This window comes from Urocitellus parryii, chromosome 11 (genome assembly GCF_045843805.1).
Source record: "Urocitellus parryii isolate mUroPar1 chromosome 11, mUroPar1.hap1, whole genome shotgun sequence".
Lineage (NCBI taxonomy): Eukaryota > Metazoa > Chordata > Mammalia > Rodentia > Sciuridae > Urocitellus > Urocitellus parryii.
Genome location: NC_135541.1, coordinates 83,482,026 through 83,502,711, shown reverse-complemented (window position 1 = coordinate 83,502,711; position 20,686 = coordinate 83,482,026). Strand labels below are relative to the sequence as shown.

At 39.1% G+C, this 20,686-nt stretch overlaps 2 pseudogenes; one reads left to right on the top strand and one right to left on the bottom strand.

The window, feature by feature from the left end:
- Window positions 1–20,686, bottom strand: part of LOC144249315 (rho GTPase-activating protein 29-like) — a 573,679-nt pseudogene that overhangs the window by 8,538 nt on the left and 544,455 nt on the right.
- Window positions 10,129–19,614, top strand: LOC113178150 (large ribosomal subunit protein eL19 pseudogene; annotated as a pseudogene).

The following is a 20,686-nucleotide window of genomic DNA, read 5'->3' as shown; positions in this document are numbered from 1 at the left end:
TTTGATATCCTAAAAGGTCCATCAGATCCAAATTCACCCCGAATGTTAACTCCTAAAGCTAGAAAAGCATTAAAAATTATTGAAACATATATGGAAAATATGCATTTAGATAGAATTGAGATAAGTTTGCCTTTATTATTTATTGTACTACCAACAAAAAATATTCCTACAGCAGTATTTTGGCAGGAAGGTCCATTATTGTGGATACATTTATCTTATTCTCCTAACGCTATTCTTACTAGGTATCCTGAGGCTGTAGGACAATTAATACTCAAAGGAATAAGAACAGCAAAGGGAGTGTTTGGAATTTCTCCCAATAAAATTATTACTCCATATACTATGGATCAAATTGATGAGTTAGCTAATGAGTTAAATACTTGGGCAATAATTATGTGTAAATCGAATGTTTCATTTGATAATCATTTACCATCTAATCCTTTGTTGTCTTTTTGGTCTAAGCATCCTGTAGTTTTTCCTAAAATGACAAGAAAAACACCTATCATGAATGCTCCAAATATATTCACTGATGGGTCTAATAATGGTACAGCAGCAGTAGTTACCCCTGATCAAACTTTTACATTTTTAGTACCCAAACAATCAACTCAAAAGGTAGAGCTTAATGCAGTTTTACAAGCTTTTGTGATGTTCAAAGACTCTGTATTTAATTTATTTTCTGATAGTCAATATATAGTTAATGCTATAATACCCCTTGAAGATGCTGGTAGGATTTCCCTTTCCTCTACTGTTTTCTCTTTGTTTTCCACTATACAAAGTCTAATTTGGGACAGAAAAGATCCATTCTTTATAGGACATATTAGGGCACATACAGGATTGCCTGGAGCCCTTAGTTTGGGCAATGATTTAGCAGATAAAACTACACATGATGTACATATTTTCTCTAGGAGAGAAGAAGCTACAAATTTTCATAAAAGGTTTCATGTTAATGCTAATACTTTACAAAAGCATTTTAAAATAACTAAGAAACAATCCAGGCATATAATAAAACAATGTCAAAATTGTGTGACCTTTTTACCACAAGTTAATCTTGGAGTCAATCCTATAGCACTGATACCTAACCATATTTGGCAGATGGACGTCACATACTTGCCAGAATTTGGAAAATTAAAATATTTACATGTCACAGTTGATACTTCTTCTGGATTTTTGATGGGCTCCCTTCATGCTGGAGAAAAAACTAAAGATGTTATAGCTCATTGATTACAAAATTTTGCCACTATGGGTGTTCCTAAACAGTTAAAAACTGACAATGGTCCTGGTTATACGTCTACTTCTTTTAAACAATTTTGCTCATCATTTGGTATTACTCATATAACAGGAATCCCATACAATCCACAGGGACAAGGCATAGTTGAAATAGCTCATCAAACTATTAAAACGTACCTATTAAAGCAAAAAGAGGGAATTGGAAAGGGGTATATATCCCCCAAAGATAAACTTAAAATAACCCTTTTTACTCTAAACTTTTTAAATTTGGATTCATCAGGACTTAGTGCTGTGGAAAGACATATGTACCCAAAAAATGTACATAAGCCTAAGGTACTTTGAAAAGATATTCTAACAGGACAATGGAAAGGTCCTGATCCAGTTATTGTCTGGATTCGGGGTTCCGTTTGTGTGTTTCCGCAGGGAGAACAGCAGTGGATTTGGATTCCAGAGAGATTAACTAAAGCAATTTCTACAGAAAAAGAAGATGATTTGACTCAAATCCATAACAGCTGATATCCAGAGCTCCAGCTTGGCTATTCTTACATCTGCAACAGTGATTAACCACGGTGCTTTATTTTCAATATCTATTTTATTATTGCATTTTTCCCACATCATAAAGTTCTAATTTATTTTTTGAGCTCATACAAACCTATGTTAATGTTTTTCTGATCAGTTTTATTTTTTGACTGTGTTTTATTTTTTGACTGTTGAGTTTTTAAACATTGCAATGAAGATTTCACCTAGGTATAGCTACAAGGCCTTTACTTACTATTTTCTTATGTGTTGTATGTTATGTGTGCACTGTTTTGTGTTGCATGTCTGTATGTGTGTATGTCCATATTTTATATATGAGGAGAGCTCATGAAAAAATGGATCCGAATTTTTTTTTATTCACGTGATTTATATGGTTTAATTTAAATTAGGTAAACAGCTGTTAATGATTCTTTTCAAAGGTGGTTAACAGATCTGTTTGTTTACTTTCACCTTTCCTTTTCATTATATTTAATAATTCTGTTCAGGATAATGTCTCTTTAGCATCATTGCCAGAATTCCCATCTCCATTCCAGTGCTGGTGAAGACTAAGAAAACCAAACTACAGCTTCTATGATAGCTATCACAGTAAACTGTATAAACTGATGCATCAATGAATATAACTCAACAAGTAATGCTTAATCAAGGACTTGATTTACTTTGGGAGGAAATGGACATATTGATAGACTCCTCCGATTTGAACTGCTTGCATAACTTGCCTGGACTATATATCAGTTGCATGCATTGTGAACTATAGTCTGGTGCATCGAATTGTGGTACTGCTGGCATATCCTTGCTGATGGTGTCACCTGTGATGCAATTTCCTTGCCAGGGTACCCCATGTTAATTGTGGTAATGCTGGCATCTTTGCTGATGGTGTCACCAGTGATGCAGTTTTTCTAAAGGAGCTGTCAATTGGCTTGGTGTCGTGGCATTTCTGTATCCTCCTCCCTTCTACTAGTGATGGTCTAAAATTTGGGGGCCAACAGAGTTGAGGCAAAGAACCTCACCCCCCCACTGGCACCAAGGCTAAATTTGGGGTCCAACAGAGGTGAGGCAAGAACCTCACCCCCCCCCCCACTGGTGCATAGGCCTATCCACAAGCATGGCTTGTTGAGAGCCACAGCCAAAGGGACCCTAGCAAACTTCCAGCTGCCAGCAACCAGCTGCCGGCTGATGATTGGCTCACAGCTGCCCCAGCAACATCTAGCTGATTGGCTCCTCTGCGATGATGTTCATTGGGCTGTTTCCCTGCCCTTCAGACTGCCAGCTGATGATTGGTTTACAGCGGCCCCAGCAACATCTAGCTGATTGGCTCCTCTGAGGTGATGTTCATTGGGCTGTTTCCCTGCCCTTCAGACTACGGAACTGCTCATTGGGGGACTTCTTTGGCTCCGCCCACACGACCCAGCCAATGGGCCTCAAGAGCAGGAGGATTGTGGGAGGTGGTTGTTGGTGTGTGGGAGAGGCGTGTGGAAGCCGGTGGTGGCAGTTGGGCTCTGAAGGTTTTTCCTGAGGAGCTGTTTTGTTTGGCGTTTGTAGTTTTAAAAATAAAGTTTGTTTCTTTTGACAAGTGGCTCCTGAATTGTGCCCAGCCAGACTGCGGCAATGGCTGAATGCTGGACCGGTAGTCAGTGACGGGTTGATCTGGTTGCAGTGGATTCAACCTAAGACAGGAAACTGATGCCTAAAGGTCAGTTCTCCCATGACGGGTAAGAACCATATGTTGAATTGGACAACCTACCAGGCACAGTCCTAAGCCACATTGCTTGTTGTTTAATTAATCAGAAGTGGGGAAATGCTGAGGGCCATTGTCAAGTAGGAATAACGCTTCAAAATTTCCTTGCCAGCGTACCCCATATTAAATGGATTTCGCTGTTGACATTGCATGTAAGGTGACCTTGCTCAAGGACCAAGGCAGATCCGGGTTTAGAGCTGATCAGGTTTGAGGAAGTATCCCGCTCCTTAGGGTGTTCCCGGTTTAAGACAAAAGGAGTTTTAGGGAAGTGGGAGGTTGAAGATTATTGCTGCTGGGAGTAGGGCGTGCCTGCTGCCTGAGTTCCCGCTGAGTTCTCATGGAGAAAAAGTATTTAGGACGTGTATTGTGGGGGAGATAGAGATTTTCCCCTGAGCGTGTGTGGAGGCTGGTGTGAGATCGGGAATAAAGAATTGCTGTTTGAACTTACAAAGCTGTGTGGTGGCTCGAGATCTTGTGCCAAGCCGAGACATTGGCATTTGGCAAGGTATATTCCTACTACCTCTAGTTTTTCTAATGATTTGAACATGAAAATGTACTGTACTTTGTCAAATGCTTTCTCTGCATCAATTGATAAAATCATAGGATTCTTCTCTTTAAGTTCATTGATTTGATGAGTTACATTTATTGATTTCTGTATGTGGAACCAACCATGCATCTCTGGAATACACAACTTGATCATGGTGCACTTTTTTAGTATGTGATTTGCCAGAATTTTATTGAGAATTTTTGCATCTATGTTCATCTGGGATATGGGTCTGAAATTTTCTTTCTTTGATGTGTCTCTGGCTGGTTTGGCTATCAGTGTGATACTAGCTGCACAGGATGAGTTTGGAAGGGTTTCCTCCTTTTCTATTTCATGGAATGTTAGAGTCTATAAACAAGTCAGGATGGCATCTGGCAAATGTTAGAGTGTGTAAACAAGTCTGGATGGCGCCTGGCATATTGCCAGGGTGAGTGGTTTGTGAGGTGGCGCCAGCGAGCCATTAAGTGTGGAGATTCCTTATTGGTTGACTGCTGTATCTAGTTTATGTTAATTAGATAAGCTGTGTGGCATCTATAAATACTCCTCCTGTCCTACAATAAAGGGGTCCCACTCCTGCTGTATCAACATACACAAGTTGTTCGTCACCCCCTGGTTATTTTGCTACAGCCAGACTTCGGCTGGGGACCTGCGTGGGAGCAGACTGTCCTCTGGAGTTCTGCCACTGCACCAAGGTGCTGAGTTGGTGTCTCTGCTCCCCCACTTGAGAGTCACGCCTGTGCTTTAACTGTGGACTTTGGAGTCTCACCTGAACACAGAGGCTCTGAGTTCTGCTTGTTGTTCGCAGCTCTGGTGGATTCTGCGAAGATCTGCTGATGGAGTCCTGTCACATGAGCTGAGATGTTGTGTTCCCTCAAGGAAAGATCCTGAGCAGGAGAAGCCACCTGATAACTTTCTCTGATTCTGCCACAGAGCAGCCAGAAACAGGATTTCCTCTACTCTGCCACCTTGGATCCCATTCAACCAATTTCTGACAGAGATGCCAAAGTAATTCCATGGTCTTTCAATAAATGGTGCTGAAATAACAGATATCCATAATGTGAGGGATGAACCTCAAACCTTATTTCAGTCAACTCTAAAATGAACAGGAACCACACACCTAAACATACAACCGAACACTATCCTTTGAATTCAAGGTTATGAAGGGCAGCTGCCTAGTTTTATAAATAAAGGATGTTTTGGGAACACAGCCATGTTGATGTACTGTGTATAATTGCTTTTAAGGATTATTAATTATAATGGTAGTACAGATAAAAGACTGTTCAGGTGTTGATAATTTTTGAAACTGAGGTTGTATACACAGAGTTCAAATATTGTTTGACCTACTTCATGCATGTTTGAAATTTGCCATAATAAAAACTTGTTTTTGTTTTTTTAGTTGACCTTCAGTTCTACTCTGGGCTATCTCAAGATCATCCCCATAAGCTCCATCACTCTCCTTCCCATTTCTCTCCAGCAAGGCTCAACCAATCCTAGAGTCCCCTGAATGTCCTGTGGAAGCCAGCCATTCATTCTAACATGCTAAGCACAAATGTGACATCATGGTGGTACTCAGTGAATATTAGAGAAATATATTATAAGTAAAATTATGGAAGGTTCTGTCTGCATACACCCTGAAGTTGAAACTGAACTTACCCTTGCCTAATACTTCTATAAACATGTTAATTAGCTCCCACCTTTTTCTTTCAAAGGAAGACTATGGGGCTAGAGAGTAGTTCAGTGGTAGAGTGCTTTCCTATCATGCATGAAGCCCTGGTTCAATATGTAACACCATAACAAATAAAATAAAAAGGAAGACTGTGACATTTGAAAACTTTCTCAGCAATACACCCTGAAACTTTCTTCAAGAAAAATAAAACTCTTATCAAGGGAGACATTATTGCCAAATATCTGCTCTATGAACAAGGTGGCTCATTTCTTATCATGTAATAATAAAGACAATTAATAAAAGACATACCACTTTCCACAGAAAAGACCACAATGTGCTCCAAACCTTTATCAATCCCCTGGATTCTTTACACACATGAATTTTCTTTATGTGTGTGGCTCATCACCATGATGAAAGTGAATGGGAAATTAAAAAGAAACATCAAACCAACTACTCTTCAAAGCTTCAAAGCAGAGCTGTCTATGACTTGTTGTCTTAAATCAAGTGGTTCTGGCTTGATTTGAGATACCTGCACATTCTGGCCACCTACAGAGCTCTCTTTCAGATTCCTCAGTGGCTCTGAGCACATGGCTGCACTGTCAAAGCAGTGAGATCATGGTAGACATTAGAGATAACCAGCAATTCTGTGCAGAAAGCCTCCCCACTTCTGTGCTTATTAAAGTTACCCTTTACTTTCAAGCTCACACAAAAGTACCACTTCATTCCCTCCATTGAAAATAATCATTCCGTTGGCTCTAGTTTTTGGTTATTGTATTCTGCCACTCATTAAATGGAAAGGTTCTACAGAGACTCTGTTTAGCATAAAGTGAGATCCTGATAAATTTTCAGAGTGAATGCTGAATAAATTACAATAGACAGGAATCAAAATCCTTCCAGAATCCCTTCTGAGAATCATCTTTTTTCACTGGTAGTACTAACCCTCTTGGACAAAGAGAAGTTGTAAATGCCCACATTCCTAGGTCAAGGGCTTTTACAAGTGGGAGGTGAAGGTGATGATAATTGAGAGGTTGTTCTATTTTCGGGAGGTGGAATGGGCTGGTTTTACCCTACATTCACTGAATAGTGATTCTTCAACTCAGCCAAACTTCAATATCCTGCCAACTTGGGGGCTGAAAATTTTCTACCTGGGCCCATTGGACTTTCTTCAAATTCAGTCTGAAAGGTTTTATCAAAATCATGAGACCAGAGCTATAGGTATTGTCAACCTAATGAGGCTTAAGTGTCACTGTTCCTCACTTGCACAGTTCTTACAATAAGGAAGCATTTCTAAATAGGTATTTCTGGCAAACTGCTTAAAGAACACACTGGGGGAGGGATCTAAATTTCAAAGACACACATGTATAATGTGCTGTGATTTATTTACTCATCTGAAATACTCACCTTCACATCTAATTTTGAATTCTTTTTCATGAAGAGGGAGACCCCTACACCCAAACTCAATAAGGAGGTGAAGTGAACGCAAAGAGGAAAAAACCAAAAATGATATGGAACAAAAAGCTGCCTGTGTTTAAAAATGGTCTTGGAATATTCACAAAACACCTAACACTCCTCCCTTCCCCCCAAAAGATTCAAAGAACTCAGTGGATGTCAAAGATCCAAATGACTCAGTGTGGAACCCTATCCTTGGTCTCTAAGGCAGGGACAGTAGTGAAAAAGTGAAATAAACTAGTACCTGTCTTACTCAAAGAAAAGGACAGTCCTGGTCCACTTGGTTTCCACAGAAGGGGGGACGACCTTTGGAACACCAGATTTTTATCACCGACATGGTCTTGGGGCATCCTCGCCACATACTCACAGGGACATCTCTTCTTGTAGCAGTTGGGATCTCCCAGCTTATCAATTCCAATTTACACCCTAACTTTGTGTGCTAAGGTCATGGTTGAAAAATAGTGAATGGAAACAGAAGGGACAGTAATAAGGGAAGGACAGAGAAGAGGTAGGATAGAGATGCAACAGGGGAGCACTCAGAAATAAAGGCAAGGAGAGTGTCCCTGCATCTTTAGACCCCCTTCCCCTCCCCAAAGTAGTCATCAACCAAGGCCTAGATGAGGTGAAGTGGGTAAAGAAAAAGTAAAAAGGGAACAGCACTTGTTAGTTTCTTTACCTAGGTACTCATCAGAATGAAATTTCAGGAAATGTCACCAAACTTACAAAAAGATCCCAGTGGGAAAGACGATTGTGAATACCCGAAAACCAAGAAGGAAAAGTCAAGTTAACCAGTGAGTATCCTGAGTATCACGAGTATTGCTCTAGTCCGCAGCTGCCGCAGCATCGTCATCCTGCTCCAACTGCTCACTGATCACCAAGGACCACAGTGTTCCAGTTCCCATAGTGCCCGCTCCTGATGTCTAAGTCTCCTAGGCGCCCATCCAAAGGTTCCATTCTCCTGGGAGACCCCGCCCCGCCCACAGCCATCTCCCCTCCGGGACCACCGCGCGACCCTGTGGCCGCCCTGACCCCAGATGGCAATTGGTCAGCAGCCATCTCTGCAGTTCCCAGCCCAATGCAGCGCCAAAGCTACTACCACCATCCCACACTCATCCCCGCGCTTCCTCCAGCGTCCAGGACTCAGAATCCCGCCTAATGCATGGTGAGAGAGGGCCAGAGCTCGCTGCCTCCATCCCCATGCATGGCCCTTGAATGCCCTATCAAGCCACCTCCAAGACCACCCTGGCCACATAAGCCCCTCCCGCCATGCACTGCCAAGTCCCCCAGAGACCAGCCACTGGCCAGCGTTTGTGGGGGTGGAACCAGGGCCAGCTGCAGGTGAGGGCGGACCGTGGATCACAGGATATCAGCTGTGAAGCGCACTGATCCAGTCCCCCAGAGGCAGGTGGATGCCCTAGAGAATAAGCCTGACAGATATTTCTTGGAGCCCCTGCTGCCAGCAGTGCTGAGGCCAGCAAAAAGAAGCAGACCATGACCAAGGAAGATGAGCGAGGGGAAAGGAGACCTTGGAACATTGTGCCCATGAGGCCCAGGGAGGGCACTCAACCTGCTGCCATCGTGACTTGAATAGCAATTTCACCCAATTCCGTCCTCAGAGCTTGCTGCCAGCACTAACCCTGCAGAGTAGGGCTGCAGTCTGCAGGAGCTACAGAAGTGCATGGGGGGGGGCCTCTGGCCATTGGCAGATTGGATCCCTAGTCTCAGTGACAGTCTGCCAATGGCTTTTTCCTTCACCTAGTCAGGGCTGATGGAGACACAGAGGGGAGGTTATGTGTTGGCCCAAGAAGCTCTGGAACCCCCTATAAAAAGCCCTGGGCTGCCCGAGGCCAGATTCTGACTCTGATGCAGGAGACATAGAAGAAGTGGAACAGGATTTCATTGGCGAGGACCCTGCCATCAACCCAAGCAGGAGAACAGACCAGGACTGGGAAACGGCCTTGGCAGCTTCCTCCCTGGCCTAGGTGGTGGAGTACACAGGTCCCAAGCTCTTCAAGGAGTCCAGTAGAAACTCCAACAGGCCCATCATCCACAAGGCCATCTCCCACTGCCGGGAAGGTGAAGGAGCCTCACAAGAACTCCATATTGGAGGAGCTGGAGAAGTGTGACGCCAATCACTACTTCATCCTATTTCGTGATACAGGCTACCAGTTCAGGTCACTGTACTGCTACTATCCGGACACCGAGGAGATATGCAAGCTCATGGGCCCAGGTCCCAGGAGAATCACCAAGAAGATGATCTACAAGCTGTACAAATACAGCTCTGGCCGAAACCGTTCATCCTGATCCAGCCAAGACCATGTCTGTCAGCATGGACACCCTCTGCATCCATAACCACTGTGGCAGCCCAAGTGGCCCGCAGTGCCAAAGAAAAAACAGACTCTTAAGTGACCCCAGTACAGCCCGGGGTCTGAGGACTCCGTTGGGATCCATAGTAACTGTTTCCTCTACTGGGGTAGGAAGTGTGCAGAGACACCGACCTTTTTCAGAGGCATTTAGACCACAACAGGAAGCCCTCTCTCACCTCCTTACATGCACAAGGCATGCCAAGAGTGCCTGGGGGGGGGGGGAATTCGTGCCCTGTTTTCAATGGCAGCTGCTGTGGTCCCTGCTGACCCCCACAGCTCTCAAATGGAAACATCATGCAGCGAGGTCTCCAGCACCTGTCTCCCTTGCTTGACCCTCCAAAGGCTGCCTGCTGCCCTCTCGTTGGCCAGAGGTAGGTGTGCTTTGCAGTCAGGTGTGTGAATGTCTTCCTGAGGGGAGCTCATGTGGAGTCTTTTTATTTGAGAAGTTGTCTATTTATTGATTGTGTCTACTGCCAACTTCTACATCCAGTTCTGGGATGTCTGAACAAGTCCTTGTTCCTTGCTGCTCAGAGAAGTTTACTGAGATTTCCAGTCCACTAAAGGCACTGAAAGCAGCAGTCGGTCTCTGCGGCATCCCTTTACAGGCATGGAGATGGTGACTTCAACAGGCGGCTGTGAGGATCACTACTGGCTGGTGATGGCCTGCTGTGAGGTGGCAGCTGGGCCAGCAGTGGCTGTGCAGGTAAAGCTGGGTAGGGGCTGGTGGTCTGTTCACTTATTAAAAGCAGATTTTGGTAAAAACAAACAAACACAAATTTAAATTGAAACCAGCCCACTACTCTGCCCACAGTAGAGGGCAGTATTTTCCATGCAGGTCTATCTTACTTTCTCCATCTGCACTCTCAAAATTCATCTCAGAATGAGAGAAAATGACTATGGAATGGGTATATAAACTAATCCGCCCCAAGAACTCCTGGCCTGCACTACTTATTGGAACAAGCAATGCCACTTATCTAAGGACAGGAACTGTCAGGAAAAAAAATAACCAGAAACACAGGTAGTGTGTCTGGGATCAACAAGCTGGGACACAGAAAAATGATCTTATAGGGAGAAACTGAAAAGACCCAGGAGAATGTGAGAAGTGGACAGAAAATGGGGGTGTACATAGGGAGAGAGATGAAATGATGGAAGGCAGTAACAAGTGAAGGCACAAAGAAACAAGAGGAGGAAGAGACTCCCCACTTAGAAAAAGGAGGCCAGCATGATAAACCAATAAGTTGGGGTGGTGAGATAGGAAAAACCACTCACTGACAGAGAACAGAACACTTCTTTAATAATAGAAACATTACAGGAAAAACAGTATTGAGGAAATAAAACAAATTTTGTCCCTTGGGTACTACTTAGAAAAGATAGAAATGAGGCTCTTTGGTTACTATGTGAGTTCTGTGCTGAATTTTTCAGACTCACAACTTATCCCTTCACACCCCAAACACAATACTACCAAGGTTGAGCCACAAAAACTCAGGAAACCTTCAAACCAAACATCCTTGTAACTACTGGAAAATAAAGTCATCACTCTCTATATGGAAACTAATGCTGCCTGAATTGAAGCAAACTAATAAGAAGAAAGGAATTATCAGAGGCTGGAGTGGAGCAGCCACAGTTAAATCATAAATAAGGTTTTTGGAAGGAAATGTGGAGAAGTTCCTTAACCCCAAACACCCTCTGAAGTCTATTTTAAAATGTATTAATTACTTATGCATTTATCCATCATTCCATTTAATAAAGATGATGGTGTTCCTGAATACAATAGAACTGGCTATGTCATTAACAATATCATGAACAAGTTCCTGATGAAGAGAAATGGTGGGTGGAATGGGGAGCAATGGTATTTGGGAGAGAAAAGCAAATAGAGACAGAGGTGTGGAAAGGAGAGGAAATTACAAAATGAGAAGAAAGAGAAGAGAATAAAGTAGACCAAATGAAACAGGGGAAGATACAGGGAAAAGTAGAGTCAGGGAAGGAGAAAATAAAATGGAGATAGAGATAAGGAAGATAGACAACAGGTGATAAAGAAAGACACCATTCACTGATAGAAAAAGAAGGAGAAACACTTCTCATATGCAAAAAGTTCTGATGGAAATGAGGCCAATTTGTCCTTAAATCACCTGGAAATGATAAATAGAATCTGGATCCACAATTGTTTTTCAGATTTGATTTTTAAAACTTTACCCATAATGCTTAAACATACCTGTTCCCAAATCAATAGCACTAATAGTACTGAAGACACCCCAAACAAACATTCCTTCAAAAACCACTAGAGGAATGATGCACCATGTACAACTCATTAAATCACTTATGACTCAAAACTGAAGGATACCAACAGAAGGCATAAGGATTCTGAAAGTCAATCAACAGGTAGAGGGCAACTCTCAAGGGTTCAAGGAAGCAAAGTTTGCCACCCTATCTGCTCCAGGTTATTCTCAACACCCTACACAACAGGTGTGCCTTTAAAGCATCCTCAAACAGCCAAGTATTACATGTCAAATCTGATACAGAGAAGTTTTTTGAAGAATTAATATTCATTGGTTAAATTATAAGTGGGGTTGTCTTTCAGTCTGAATCCTCCTCCTAAATCCTTTAAATATATTATCTGTCATCCTGCATCCAGATATGACGTCACTTGCAAAGACAAACAAAAATGGTAGTTCAATTTTAAATTTTTTTTTAATTTTATTTTTTTGGTACTAGGAATTGGACCCAGAGATGGTGTACCACTAAGCCATCCTCAGACCTTTTGGTTTTCTATTTTGAGACAGGGTCTCACTAAGTTGGTCAGGGCCTCACTGAGTTGCTGAGGCTGGCCTTGAACTTAGCTCCTCCCCACTCGTTTGGGATTACAGGTGTGCAGCAGAGCTTCCAGCTCTCTTTTAAATTAAAAGCATTATTTTATTAATCTCCCCTGACTTCTGTTGTGTTTAATGTAATTTTATAGCACACAAATCTATTTTGAGAATGAAAACTGCATTACTAAAATAATACTTTTCTCCAAGGCCAAAATGCTTGGTTTACAATAAAAGTATAACATGCCTCTCCAAAAGAAAAACCATCATTATATCTATTGTGTAAGTCCAACATCTTAAGTTGTTCAACAAGTCTTAGAAAAACACTTCTGGGAAAAAGAAGTTTCCAATAATGGAAAAGAATTTTCCATCATGGAAAAGAAATTACTTGCGTTTTTACTATTTTATTTTATTATTGTCTCTGATATTTTTCCTTCTCAAAAGGAAATTCATATTCTCTATATGTTGCTTTTGAGTCAGCCATTCTGTGCAGGCTTAAGTTAAATATTTCTAAAATCGTGTTCAGGTGTTCTCTTCGAAGTATCTGTGGTTCCAGACCTAATGATCTTTTAATCTGCAGTGGTGACATCAACCATATTGTTAATTTTGTAGTAAAAGTAACCTACTTTTCACAGCAGAACACAGGTGTGCTATGAAAAAATTTGACAAGATTTTGAGACCTGAGTTTTTGTTTGTGTTTTTTTGGGGGGATGGTGGGGATGGAGGATTGTGATAGCTAAGGGGGCTCTACTGACATCTAGTGGGTAGAGGCCAAGGATGCTACTAAACAGCCTACATGCACAGGAAGCCCCCATCCTCATCAGGGAATTATCAGCCCCAAATGGTTAATAGTACCAATAGGTTCTAGATCCAACTACTGCTTTGTAAGCTTTAGGACAGAAAATTATTAAATTATGCCACATGATACATCCAACAAAACTTGGACTGTGGGCCATTCTATTGGACAAACAACACAATTTCTTCAAAATATTAAGTTGGAAGAAAACAGGTAGAACAACAAATCTCTAAAATTAAAAAAAAATCCATAAAAGATATATCAAGTGGGAGAATTAATTAATTAATTAATAATTATTTAATATATTTGAATTTATATTTATTAAATTTATATATTATTAAATATATATTTAAGTATATGTTTATTTAGTTGTACATGGACACAATACTTTATAAATTTTTTTTAAATGTGGTGCTGAGGATTGAACCCAGTGCCTCAGTGCCTCACATGTGCAAGGTAAGCACTCTACAGGTGAGCCCCATGCCCAGCCCCAGCCCTTAAATATGTTACTTTTATTTAGCTTTTTTTTTTTTACTTTTATTTGGCTCCTAAAATCAACAGATTATTTATTTCTATTCTTTGAAAGTTGAGAGTCATTTTGTTATAAATGAGCTAGAAATTTACAACATGAGTTCAAAGGAGGCATGAGTTAGCAATTCTTGTACAGTTTCTGGTAATTATGGAGTTTAAAGCTTCTAGTGTAAGATTCACCATCCAATGTTTTGTTTAAGTGGATCCTAAAATATTTGTGGGTTAAGTGACAGAAGTTATATAAGTAGGTGATGTGTATATATTGTTTTCTAGTGTGAAGGACGATTTCATGTTATTAAGGTGGTATGTGAATTCTCCTCGCATTGTGATTAATGTGTGGAGGGAATATAAGGCCATAATTAATATATTGAGTCCTCTTAGGATAATGGTAAAACTAAGTCATGAAAATCATGCTATTACTACAAATAATTCTCCAGCTGAGCTGATACTTGGTGATGCAGATAGGTTAGTTAGACTTACCAGTACTCATCATGTTACTATTAAAGGAGTTAATATCTGTATTCCACAAACCAATAGTAGTTCTACTATGGATTCATAGTCTGAGTTTGTGAGGCAAAATAACATTGATGATGTGAGGCTGTGGGATGATTAGGATTGTGACTCCAATAAAACTTTGTGGTTTTGGATAAGAGTGGCCACAATTACCAGTGCCATATGATGTGGATAAATTTGTGATGAGAAATTTTTAAGGCTCTTTCAAGTAAATAGAGTTTGTTATTTGTAGTATTTGGTGATTTTCCATAAGAATTATATTAGAAATGGATAGGGTATACGTTGTATTAATGGATTTGAAATTATAGTAGTGCTTATTCTACTATAGCCTCCTAGTCTTGGTAACACAGCAGCAAGTCTGTAGATCCAGCAACTACAGCTTCTATGTGTGCTTTTGGTTACCAGAAGCAGGGTCTGTAAAGGGATATTTTTACTGTGAATGCTACTATATTTGCCAATCATAGAAGACCTTTACATAAGGAGCTTAGTAATTTGGTAGAAGGTTATTAAAAAATTAAATGAACCTGTAGAGTGTTGAACATAGAATAATGCTATCAGTACAGGTAAAGAGACAATCATCATATAGAACAGGAAATAAAGTCTTGCACTTAATTATTAAGCTTGATTTCCTCATTGGGTGATCATAATTAGAGTTGGAATTAGAGTCACCTCAAAAAGAATATAGATTAGAACTAGTTTTCTGGCAGTAAATGCAATGACTAAGCAGATTTGTAGAAAACTAATATGTAGATATGTAGTTTTTTTCTATATCTGATGTTTTGGAAATATGGTACTTACTGTAATTGCTTGGAGAAAGAGTTGGTTGTTAATTTTAAAAGTAGTGCTCATAGTGAGTTGGAGAAAAAAAAATGAAAAATTTAGGCTATTTTTGCCAAATTGGTTTAAGAGAAATAAGTTGATGAAACTAATTGGTAGCCTATATAGTGATTCAGTTCATGGAATTTTTAGAGTATCATCTTACTGATGCAAATGTAATTATGGGTATGATAATTTTCAGCATAGGAGGAAGTTTAAGTTTACATATGGTCTATGCTGTATGTGTTACACACTGTTCAGTAATGCTAGGCCCACAGAAGCTTCACAGAATGCAAGTGTTGATGAAATGATTGGTATAAAGGTGGCTAAATATAAGTGATAATTAAAATTATGAGAGTCCCACTGGGTATAGTGGCTCATGCCTATAATCCTACCAACTCAGGAAGCTGAGGATGGAGAAGCAAAAATTTAAGGCCAAACTCAGCAATTTAGCAAGTCCTAAGCAATTTAGTAAGAGTGTCTCAAAATAAAAATTTATAAGATCTTGGGTATGTAACTCTGTGGTAGAGCACCATTGGGTCTCATTCCCAGTACCAAAAAATGAATAAATGTATAAATAAAATTATGAGAGTTCCTAGAATAAACAGTGACAATATTGTGCCTTTTAACATAGTTTGAACCTTTAGGAAGTTGCATATAATCTAAAGCATTTTATTCAAGTAGTGCTAATAACCCTATGATAATAAAAATAGGGATAATAAGTAGATTAACTTTGAACCTGTTGTTAGGAAGAGAAGTTGAACATTGGATTATAAAATGTTAGCCCATTAAGGGGATCAGACATTTTAACTAGCTCTTTTTAGAGTCAGGGCATATAGTTATGTATTAGATTGTAGATTATACCAGCCATTAAATGCAGGGTGCTCTTACAAGCAGGCCGTGTTCTGTTGTACTAGGAGAAATATTGGATTCATATAAACCAACATGGCTTGTTCTGATATAACCTCAGATTATGTAGGACTATACTCATTAAACAAATGGATCCTTAATGATGGTTATGCCATCCAACAACCAGGTCGTAAACCCTATTGCCAATATGGACTCTAGAATAGTATTGCACTATTGACTCTAGAGAAACTTATTTTTTCAATCAAATATTTGGGTCAATTAATTATTGTACTACTTCAGCTGGTATTATCTAAGTTTTAATCATTAGAGGCTGTATTCTGCTCAAATGTCACCCCAACTGAATGTTTTCAATAGGTTAAGCATTATTCCTTATAATTAGGTTAAGATTTGTTTAAGTGGACTTAAATTAAGTACCATGAGGGTCTTCTCATCTTATTTTAATATCCCTATGTTTTCATGGAGAGGTCAATTTCACTGAAATTAAGACAATTATCCTGGTATGGTCATTCATACAAGTCCATATTTAAGGAACAAATGATTGTTCGACCTTTGCACAGTCAGGATATTGTAGTTGTTAATAATATGTCACTGAGAAGGCATGACTGATGCAAAGTATGCTATAGGTGATGATTTTGGTAAACAGGAGGGATTTGTGTTTGCCAGATCTTTTCCTCTTTAGGATCTTTTCTTAGGAACATGCCTGTGTTAGGTTAGTGATTATTTGAATAAACAGTCAACAGATTAATCTGTTTTTATTTAGACTCTAGCTATCAATATATAGCCATTCTTGTGTAATATTATGACAGGACAATTTATTTCTTGTTACTTATATTAACATGATTTCTTCTATTTATACATAGATTAATCTAGAAAAATGTTAGGCATTTATGGAAATAATGGGAAAGTATTAGAATTTGTTGCACTTGAATGCTTTCTTAATTGGTGGACTCTTTTTAAGCCACCTATGAAAATTTAATAAATTACTCTATGAAGGACTGTTTTCCATTTTTAAAAATCTGTCCCTCTTTGGTTTAACATTTAAATTGATATCATTATAAAAATTTTTGTTGGGCCTTGCGGTACTCACCTGTGATCCCAGCAACTTGGGAGACTGAGCTAAAGGAATGTGATTTCAAAGCCGAACCGGGCAACATCGGAAGACCCTGTCCCCCACCAAAAAAAAAAAAAAAAATTATAATAATAATAATAAATAAAATTCCTTTAGGTCAGTTTAAACTGGAACTTCAATTCTATTCTGGATAAACAGATATCACCATACAGGACTAGTTTGTCACCTCTATTCAGGGGTCTCACTGCATTGCTTCAAAGATGTATTTTTTTTTATAATTGTCCACGAATACCTTGTTCAGTGTTCTGTGTTCATAGCTGAAGTTATCCTTGTTGATTTATTCTAGTTAATTCACTATGCAATGTGCATAAGAGGTTAGCTTTGAAATTTGTTAACTTAAAAATATTCTTTCATCTTTCCCTTAATGATATTTTTTTCTATGGTGCCTCAAGAAATTTGTATGTCCTATGCTTTTAGTTGGGAGTAAATGTCTTCCTCAAAGATTTATCTAATACTAGATGATGATAGAAATTACCATCAAATTGCATTTGAAATTTGCTGATACTTGTAATTCTGTACAAGTTGAGTTTAATATATGACTAGTATTAAACCAACTTTAGCATTTTCTTAAATTCCTAATGTTGGTTTGAGGCAGAGAAATTTAAAACCAAGTCTAATCTACTAGTGCACAATAGAATGTGCAGACTTGGGTTCCAATTGACTGTCCCCAGACATAGCTTCATCCCAACATGCACACAAACTTACAACAGAAAACAAATTTGCCATTAAATGAAGAATTAACATCTTTCTTTTAGAGAGAACCCCAGGCTGCTAGGAAATCATGAGCTCAGAGTCCTAATGAGGCTGAAGTAGTGAAGAGAAGAAGCACCTCAGGTAAGCCATGAACATTCCCTGACATTGAAGTCTCTCTTGTGGAGTGAGGGAACTAGACTGGGAGGTACTGTCTCCTCATGGCTGGCTAATCTGCCAAAAAGAGAGACTTTTCTAAATAATTGGCAACTGTGAAAATGAAGTTGTGATAGGCTTATTATCATAAGTGTTGAAATTCAGAAATAAAATACAGTATTACAATATTTTGAGATACTTTTTTTTCTGTTAGAAGGTATTGAGTTGAGATAGTCATATTTGCCTATTATCTACTTCTGATGTTGAATCATCAAATACAATTTTTATAGCAGGAATTGATGACTGACAGCTGGGTATGCACAGGTGGGTTATCCTGGTTTGGAAGCATGGAGATTAGAAATCCACATTTTAAGCAGATCTTTCAGGGGTCTCCTATACTCACTATTGATTTTGACAATTGATCTCAAAGATTTGAATTATCTTGCCCAATATTTCTCCCTAAAATAATAATTTTTTAGGTGATGCACATCTGTAGTCCCAGCTATTCAGGAGGCTGTTGATGGAGAATCGAGTTCAAGGGCAGCCTGGGCAACTTAGCAAGACCCCAATATTAGAAAAAAAAAAGTCAGTCATGGTGGGACCAATAGTCTCAGCTTCTTGGAGCCTGAAGATGAAAGATTGTTTGAGCCAACAAGTTCAAGACTAGCCTGAGCAATATGAAGAGACCCTGACTCAAACCAAAACAATCCTCAAAACATTTTTTAGTATAAAACAAACAAACAAACAAACAAAAACAAATGACAGGCCAGATTTGGCCTATGTGATTTGTATCACATTTATTTAAAAAAAAAAAAAAATATATATATATATATATATATATATATATATATATATATACACATATATATATGAAGAGAGAGAGTCATGCATTGAATTCAGGATGTTTTGCTCAAATGTGAAAAATGAAAAACTAACAAGATTCACGGAACTCTTCAGAAATAAGCTAACAAGCTTAAGTAAATATGATCTCTGTACTATGCAACCATTTGTGCACTGTTAACAAATGAAGACAATGGTTTGAATATATGTGTACATTATATATAGAGAGAAACATGTTATAAGTATATAATATTTAAATCTTAGATATATTATGAAAAATTTCAAACTGTATTGGGCTCTTTTCTTTCACAGCTACAGGAGCAGCCAAGAGGATGCTCGGGCTTCAGTAGAGGTGCCTCCAGTTTCCCTTGCTGTGGCAAAAGAAGCTTTGGTTGGATCCCAATGAAACCAATGAAATCTTCAATGCCAACTCTCATCAGCAGATTTGGAAGCTGATCAAAGATAGCTGATCATCCACAAAACCAGTGACTATTCATTCTGAGGCTCCATGCCAGAAAAATTCCTTGGCTCTCCAGAGACACAGGCATGTGGGCATAGGTAAGCAGAAGAGTATAGTTAATGCTCCAATGCAGGAGAAGATTACCTGGGTGCAGAGGATGTGAATTCTGTGTAGGCTGCTCAGAGACACCATGAATCTAAGATTAACCACCACATGTATCACAGCCTCTACCTGAAGGTAAAGGGCAATGTGTTCAAAAACAAGTGGATCCTCATGGAACATATTCTAAAACTGAAGGTAGATAATGCAAAGAAGAAGCTTCTTGCTGACCAGGCTGAGACCAAAGAGGAATACAAGCTCTGTGAGGAGCATTCCAGGCCAAAGAGGAGGACATCAAGACTCTGTCCAAGGAGGAAGAGACCAAGAAATTAGGCTCCCCTCTTGTATCTGTACATAGTGGCCTTGATGATTACATAGATACTCCTTGAAATAAAAACAAGCTTTATCTGTTAAAAAAAACTATATTGTACCACAATTTTAGAAATTCACAGTTTTATAAATTGTCATTTTTACAATAAAAGAAATACAGTTAGTCTGTTCTTTGAATTGTGAGGCTGAAAGAAGCCATGTTACTTGTTGTAAAACCAGAAATAGTTCATCACTCTTTAAATATTTTGCTCTGTTTTACATACTTTATTTTTTTAATCTTCAACACTGTTCTGAACTTCTTTCACCATTACATACAATGTTCAAATGGTCAGCATTGAATTTTATTGGAAATGTATAATTTTCTTGTTGAAGCCAATGTCCTGAAAGACTATGGACATATTTAAAAAGCTAAATACTGAAATGTAACAAAACCATATTATTCAGAAAGAACTTTGGCTGATACAGAAGATATTAGAAAATAAAGCTGTCAATTGTCATTTGGAAAATAAAAACTATGCTTAACAGAGGACAACTTTTTTTTAAGTCAAGCTCTTTTTCTCACCCATATAGTTTATGTGGTAAAAATTTTATTTTAACCATTGTAGTGAGAAATACTATTTATATACTTAGGCACTTAGCTCCAGACTAGAAAATGAAGTTGCTTCTGGCTAATTCTATCAGTTTGACAACTAGAATTTGTTGAAGATGAACTAAAAAGTCTGATTTTTTATTATGGGAATGAAAAATCAATGGACCTTTAAATCATTACATTGTCTTTATAAGTTCCAAAACACAAAATGTAGTGATGTGCATAATGAGCTTAGGAGGCTTAGAGAACATCATGGCCTGTTTGGGCCACAATATTTTCTGCACTCAGAAAGCAGTTCAAGAATTTGAAGCTGAGCAAAATCTAGACATTTACTGAATTCTTTTTTTTCAAGAGCACCTTGGTTCATGGGCAAGAACTTAGTGTTTCCTGACAAAAGGGACAAGTGCCTTTCTTTCTTACTTACTTTTTTTTTCTTTTGGTACTGGGAACTGAACCCAGGGGTGCTTTACCACACAGCTACATTCCCAGACCTTTTTTAAATTGCCCATGCTGTCCTTGAACTTTAGATTCTCCTACTTCAC